The sequence below is a fragment of the Aulonocara stuartgranti genome (assembly GCF_965226115.1).
Source record: "Aulonocara stuartgranti genome assembly, chromosome: 9".
In the NCBI taxonomy this organism is placed as follows: domain Eukaryota; kingdom Metazoa; phylum Chordata; class Actinopteri; order Cichliformes; family Cichlidae; genus Aulonocara; species Aulonocara stuartgranti.
In genome coordinates, this window is record NC_138960.1 from 34,312,501 (window position 1) to 34,320,000 (window position 7,500).

Below are 7,500 nucleotides of genomic sequence, written 5' to 3' on the forward strand. Positions count from 1 at the left end.
ACAATAAACTGTGAACAGACACCGAGGAGAGCAGCAGAAGACCTCATTCAGGAGCTAAACTCAACATGAACTGAACTCACAGTAAAGTTAGCTCGGTGCTTACCTTTAGATGAGCCCACAAACCGAGAGAAACTCCGCGATGAAGCTGCAACTCTTTCCAAACACAGGAAACAGATCAGGGAGCAGAGACCCACGTGGTTCACGCTGATCTCAGCTACGATCCAGGAGACAAGGGTGGGCAGATCGATGCAGATATCGATCCAAACGTTGGTAGTGGTTTATGATCGACATTTCAGTTTGTTTCTCTCCTCTAAGTTCACTACTTTACTCCCGTTTCGTGAAAAGGGAGCTCTCTCTGCGCGACTCCTCTTCCCTGCACACACGCTTTGCTCCGCCCCTTCTTCCTGCTCTGCTGTGATTCGTTACTTTGCGGTCACGTGACGCAGCTGCGCTTCGCAAGTAGGTGAGGTACATCCTATTTCCTTCTATTAATCTTTTTTCCTGGCCTTGACGAAAACTTCATCACTGGTAGGAGAATTGCTAAGGACTCAGTAGAAGAGAAGAGCGGTGCTGCGAATTTGAACAGTCTTACTATTGTCTCTCCTAAACAATAGGTGAAGATGGACTACAAAATGTGCATCTTTTGTTGTAACTGCTGTTTTATTGTCATTTAAATGCGGAGAGTTTCTGGAAAATGATATGGAAAGGTTATACAAAGCTTTGAATTTTAAAGAAGGAATGGTCATTTGACATTAAACGGCTAAAAGGAGACACTGTATCAGTTTGTTACTTAAAGTCATGAACAGGAGTATTTCTACTGCATGTTTTTTTTTTTTTTTTTGTTTAAAGTGCCACGTGCGTGACCTCAGTATGACCTGAATTTAGAACAGAAAAAGAAAGGTCATATATTACTGAGTTTAGTCATCCATAAAATCATCACATTCAATGTAAGATTAAGGTTAACTATTGAACTATTCTAAAGTAAAGGCTTTAAAAACAAGTTGACGCTGAAAGTTTTATCATCACTAATATCACATAACTTTGCAGACATGTGGCCAACAGTAATGTTTTATTGTTCTTCGCTATTAAAGATTTGCACATAAATAAGTGACATAATGTCCAGTACTTACTTTTAAAAGTTTACTCTTCAGTCAATCTGTTTCAGAGAGCCGCCGTGTTTTTTCCCAAAAAATTATCCGCACCCACCACTGCACAAGGAATTGTGGGATATGTTGGGCCACGAAGGCTACACTGGACCCAGCCTTCAAATCTTGGGAAAAGAAGGGGGCAATTGGAGGACTCTTTTAATTGGGACGATCTTTGTCACATCGCTGTGACGTAATCGGCCTTAAAACGCTGCATTTAAGGCTGCAGACCTTGAATTGGGATAAAGTCTTTGTCTTTAAGACATTCCTGCAGTTTAACTATTTGTTGTGTGTTGGCTTCATGGATAGAAAAAGTTGGGTGTCATCTAAGAAAAGCACGAAAAAGACTTAACAATGTGGTGTATGCTGTACAGTGCAGCGAGGAATGCCCAGACCTCTACATTGGAGAGACCAAACAGCCACTTCACAAGCGCATGGCACAATACAGAAGAGCCACCTGCACAGGACAAGACTCAGCAGTCCATCTGCATCTTAAGGATAAAGGACACTCTTTCGAGGATGCCAATGTTCACATTTTGGACAGAGAGGACAGATGGTTTGAAAGAGGAGTAAAAGAAGCCATCTATGTCCACTGTGAGCGACCAGAGGCGGTGGTTTACGACACCAACTCTCTGCCATCTATAATCCAGTTTTGAGATCCCTCCCTAGACGCCTTAACGCCCACTCACATCCTGGGCCATCTGACCTCAGGAATTCTCATGATAAGGTGGGGCCAGGTTTCACAATGAGCTCACCCGAAACTCTGGCTGATTGGGACCCACACCCAGTTTCACACCTTGTCTCAGGCGATTAGAGGATCATCAGGGGGTCCTTTTGTCCCTCTGTGGGGGGTTTCTCCCACTAGGTTTATATCTGGGACTCTCCACCATTTGACCTTAGAACTGAAGAAGTTTCTCGGATGAGAGGTGAAACGTCTTCAAGCAACTTAAAGAAGTCCAGACCCTTTTCTTTCCAAGCTCCTTAGACTACGATGACCTGGATGACTGAGAACCTTCACAGACATTATTGTATTTACCAACATCAAGAAGTCACAAGCAAAGAAAGATCACACAATGGTGCATGTTTAAACAAGGAGAGTTTACTGGTCAAAATTATTTATTAAAGAAATAAACAACATTTTTTTAACCACCAAAAAATACACATTTAAAGCAACACAATAGCGGCCCAATATCTTATGTTTATGTCAGAACCGGTGCCATTATGGAAAAAGTTGCCGGTACCCATCCGGTAATAGATACTGGATGGGTACCGGTATCTATTATGTGGATACCGGTACCCATCCCTACTCAGAACTGACAATGGTGGGGAATACACATCTAAAGAGTTTCAAGTATATTTGAAAGCTCAAGGCATCCACCATGAAGTGACTGTGCCACATACACTGCAGCAAAATTGTGTTGCAGAGAGAAAAAACAGAACTCTAGTGGAATCAGCTAGAAGTATGCCATCACATGCAAAGTTGCTAAACACATTCTGGGCAGAAGCTGTTGCTACTGCAGCTTACATACAGAATAGGCTCCCAACATCTGCTTAAAAGAATGAAACACCCTATCAGAGATGGTATGGAAAAAAACAGACATTAGTCATATGAAAGTATTTGGATGTGTTGCTTATGCACATGTTCCAAACACCGAGAGAAAGAAGCTGGACAAAAAGGCAAGTTCGTCATGGGATATGCAACGAATGCAAAAGGCTACCGACTGCGGGATGAGGAAAAAAGAAAAATACTGATTTGACAAGATGTGGTCTTCAATGAAACAGATTTTAATTGCAAAGAAAGTGAAAATGATCTCTGTTTGGGGAATGAAGTGACACTACACACGGATGAAAGACAAACAATACTGAGGAGACTGTCACCAGTGAGGCTACAAAAGGAGATTAGCGGATCAGAAGACCTCCAAAGAGATATGGATTTGAGGAGTTTGCTGACGTAGTTACAGTTGACCATTATGCAAACATCTGTTGTGTCACAGAACCAAATACACTGGAAGAGGCTATGTCAAGTCCAAATGCAAAGGAGTGGAAAGAAGCAGCTGATTTGGAATATGAGTCACTGCTGGAAAATGGCACATGGGATTTAGTGGCTCTACCAAAGGATTGCAAAGCAGTTGGATCAAAATGGATCTTTAAAGTTAAGCATCACAGTGATGCACAAGTGGGAAGATTCAAGTGCAGACTTAATGCCAAAGGCTATTCACAGATTTATGGTGCAGACTACGATGAAACATTCTCTCCGGTTGTACGATTTGGTTCAATTCGTACTTTATCATTTGCTGTGCAAAACAATCTAAATGTGCTTCAAATGGATGTTGTGACTGCATTCTTGAATGGACACCTGGAAGAGGAAATCTACATGAGCAGCCAGAGGGTTACATCAAACCTGGGCAGGAACATCTAGTGTGCAAACTAAACAAGTCAATATATGGACTGAAGCAGTCTCCACGTTGCTGGAGCAAAGCTTTTACAGAGTTTATGAAAAGCATTGGTTTTACACAGAGTACTTCAGATCATTGTGTGTTTGTTAGAACAGGTCAGGAGTTGGAAATATTGGCTGTGTATGTTGATGATCTGATTTTGATTACCGAATCAACAGAGAGCACGAAGAACTTAAAGGACACTCTGAGGAAACACTACAAAATGAAGGACATGGCTGAGCTATCCTACATTCTGGGCATCTCAGTGGTCCAAGACAAGGACAAAAACCATGTTGTGCTTCATCAGAGACAGTTTACTGAAAACATACTACAAAAGTATGGAATGGACAGTGCAAATCCAGTAGAAATTCCAGCTAACACAAATGTCAAATTAAGAAAGAGTGATGACGTCAGTCAACCTGTAAACCCAAGCATGTATCAGTCAATGGTTGGAAGTTTATTGTATGCTGCCATGGCCACACGACCAGATATTGCACAAGCAATGGGTGTGGTGTCAAGGTTCAATCATATTATGTTCATTTGTGACGCATGAAGGGGCGTAACCCTGATGATAGTGTCCAGAGGAATAGGAAGGAGGGCAATGGAGGAGGATGTGTAACGTTTGTGAAACAAGGGATCTAATATAGAGTTGTAGCTACAGGAAGGCAGTTCGAATTTATAATTCTTGATATATGGGGAGGAACTGGCAGCATTAGAGTGGTAAACTTTCATAATCCAGCTAACAAACTATTAGCAGTGGAGGAACCTGGTGCATATTTAAGGGGTAAGAGTAATCTGGTGTGGGGACTTTAATGCACACAGCACGTTGTGGGGTAAGAGTAATGATTGGAATGGGGCGGTGATTGAGGAATTGATGGAGGTAAAGAATTATGCATGTTTGAATGATATAGGGGGCACTAGGGTAAATGTTAGAACAGGGGTCGAATCAGCCATTGATCTTACTTTAGTATCGGACTCAGTGGCAGGCATTTGTTAATGGGAGATATTGAAAGAGACTACTGTAGGGAGTGACTATTATCCTATTCTGATTGAGGTAGAGCTGGGTGTTGAGAAACAGGATATAAGAGGTGTCAAGAAGTGGTGTTTCAGTGATGCTAATTGGGATACATTTGGATTAATTAGTGATCAAGAAATGCAAAGGATCGATATGAATGTTGAAGTTGATGATTTATAGGATTCTATTTGTAAGGCAGTGTTAGAGGTGGCACGTAGGGCAATAAGGAAGAAGGAAGGGAAAAGAGGATTGTACCTTGGTGGACAAAGGAGTGTCTGGAAGTGATTAAACTTTGAGGTTTTTAAGATTTTAAAGAGGAATCACAATTTTCAGAATCTTGTTGGATACAGAAAGTTATAAGTTAAAGTAAGTCAAACTGTTAAAAAAGCAAAGAAGGATTTCTGGAGAGGTTTTTGTAACTCAGTTGGGAGGGAGACTAACATACACAGCGTTTGGTCATTAGAAGCATGAATGGCATAATAAGGGAGTATGGGTATCCAATTCTGAGGCATGGAGAAGTAGCAACGATTAAAGATGAGGAAAAGGTTAACATGTTGGCAAAATAATTTGTCAAAATCCATAGTTCAGGCAATGCTAGTGAAGTAGGGCGAAGAGGAAGAGAATTGACAGTCACAGAGAATATAGATTTATTGGATATGGTAGAAGATACAGATGATCTATTGAATATTCTTTTTACGAAGTCAGAACTGCATTGAGTGCACCAGAAATTAAAAATATCAGGACCAGGAAAAGATCAGGTGTGTTATATCATGTTAAACCATCTTAGTCAGTCAGGTAAAGAGCTTTTGTTAGAGTTGTAGGATAGGGTAGGGTTTGGGAGGGTGGGAGGCTGCCGAAAAGCTGGAAGGAAGCTGTGGTGGTACCCATATGGAAACCAGGAAAGGATGACACAAATCCAGGAAATTTTAGACCTATAGCTTTAACATCGCATATTTGTAAAGTAATGAAGCGTATGATAAATTAAAGATTAACGTACTATTTAGAAACTAGAGGATTTATCTCTGAACATCAAAGTGGGTTTAGGACAGGGAGGAATACCATGGACCAGTATTGTGTTTGGAACATGAAGTTAGAAAAGCACAAATAAACAAAGAAAGTGTAGTTGTTTTTTGATATAGAGAAAGCCTGTGATATGATGTGGAGAGAAAACATACTAATTAAAATCTGTAAATTTGGTATTAGGGGGATAATGGATTTTTTAAAGGGAAGACAAATTCAAGTGAGGATTGGGGAGGTTTATTCTGAAAGGTTTTTGGTAGCAGTGATGGGAGAAGGGAGCCGGAGATGGACAGACGGATTGGGGCTGCAGCTGCAGTAATGCGGACGCTGCACCGGTCCGTCGTGGTGAAGAGGGAGCTGAGTGTAAAAGCGAAGCTCTCAATTTACCGGTCGATCTACGTCCCTACCCTCACCTATGGCCACGAGCTGTGGGTAGTGACCGAAAGAACGAGATCGCGGATACAAGCGGCAGAAATGAGCTTCCTCCGAAGGGTGGCTGGCCTCTCCCTTAGAGATAGGGTGAGAAGTTCGGCCATCCGGGAGGGGCTCAGAGTAGAGCAGCTGCTGCTCCACATCGAAAGGAGCCAGCTGAGGTGGTTCGGGCATCTGACAAGGATGCCCCCTGGGCGCCTCCTGGGTGAGGTGTTCCAGGCATGTCCCACTGGGAGGAGGCCCCGGGGCAGACCCAGGACACGCTGGAGAGATTATATCTCTCGGCTGGCCTGGGAACGCCTTGGTATTCCCCCGGACAAGCTGGAGGAGGTGGCTGGGGAGAGGGAGGTCTGGGCCTCTTTGCTTAGGCTGCTGCCCCCGCGACCCGGCCCCAGACAAAGCGGATGAAGATGGATGGATGGATGGATGGATGGATGGTTTTTGGTAGAAAACAGTACACTTCAATGGAGCATAGTGAGCCCTTTGTTGTTTTCTTCAATGATAAATGATGTGTTTGATGACATAGAGGGTGGATTGGGGTGTTGGCTTTTTGCTGATGGTATATAAAGGGTAAAAGCCATCTACTTATGAGGAAGGCTTCACATGATGGCAATATGGAAGAGAGGGAAAAATGTTGACTTTATTGTGAAGAAACTGCAGGGAGCACTTGGGAAAGTTAAAGAGTGGTCGTATAAGTGGGGTTTAAAATATTCAGTGAATAAGACTAAGACAATGTTCTTTACAAGGAAAAGGGGTTAGTGAGGAAGTTAAGATAAAGTTGTATGGTTTAGAGTTAGAAAGAGTTAGGCAGTTTGAGTTTCTGGGAATGTGGTTGGATGAAAGGCTGACATGGGCTTTTCATATTCAGAAAATGGTGGATAAATGCAAAAAAGTATCAAATATATTGAGGTGTTTGGTTGGGAAGGAGTGGGGAGCAGATAGGAAGTCCTTGAGAGCCACATGTGTGGGGTTGGTCAGATCTGTGTTAGATTATGTGTAGCATACTATTCAGCTGAAGACACAACTCTAGTTAAGTTAGACATTGTTCAACATCAGGCGCTAAGACTCTGTACAGGTGCTTTTAAAACAACTCCTACTGCAGCTTTGCAGGTGGAAATGGGGGAAAAGCCACTAGGACTGAGAAGAACACAGCTTATGCTTAATTATTGGGCAAATCTTCAGGGCCATGGACAGGATCACCCAACACAAGCAGTTCTCAACCCTTGCTGGGAGAAAGAAAGGCGGAAATCAAAGAGCTTTGGGTGGATTGTGGGTGCAAGAGCAAGTGAATTTAAACTGGATCAGTTATACGTTTGTGAAAGAGTTTAGTTACCAGCAATACATCCATGGATACTTCCCGAAGCCATAGTAGATTTCACTCTACTGGATAAGAAGAATAAGGATGGGGAATTTATTTTAAACTCCTATACTGTGCAGGCTTACATTGACCAGT

General features: G+C 42.4%; 1 protein-coding gene across 2 annotated transcripts in view; it reads right to left on the reverse strand.

Annotated features, from left to right (window-relative positions):
• LOC309714134 (uncharacterized protein) overlaps nt 1–390 on the reverse strand; it is a 47,387-nt gene extending 46,997 nt beyond the window's left edge. For both annotated transcript variants that reach the window (XM_082546329.1, XM_082546330.1), the window contains exon 1: nt 104–390. The gene's annotated coding sequence lies outside the window, so the exon portion shown is untranslated. The remainder of the gene's footprint in view (nt 1–103) is intronic.
• Between the last annotated feature and the right edge of the window lie 7,110 nt (nt 391–7,500).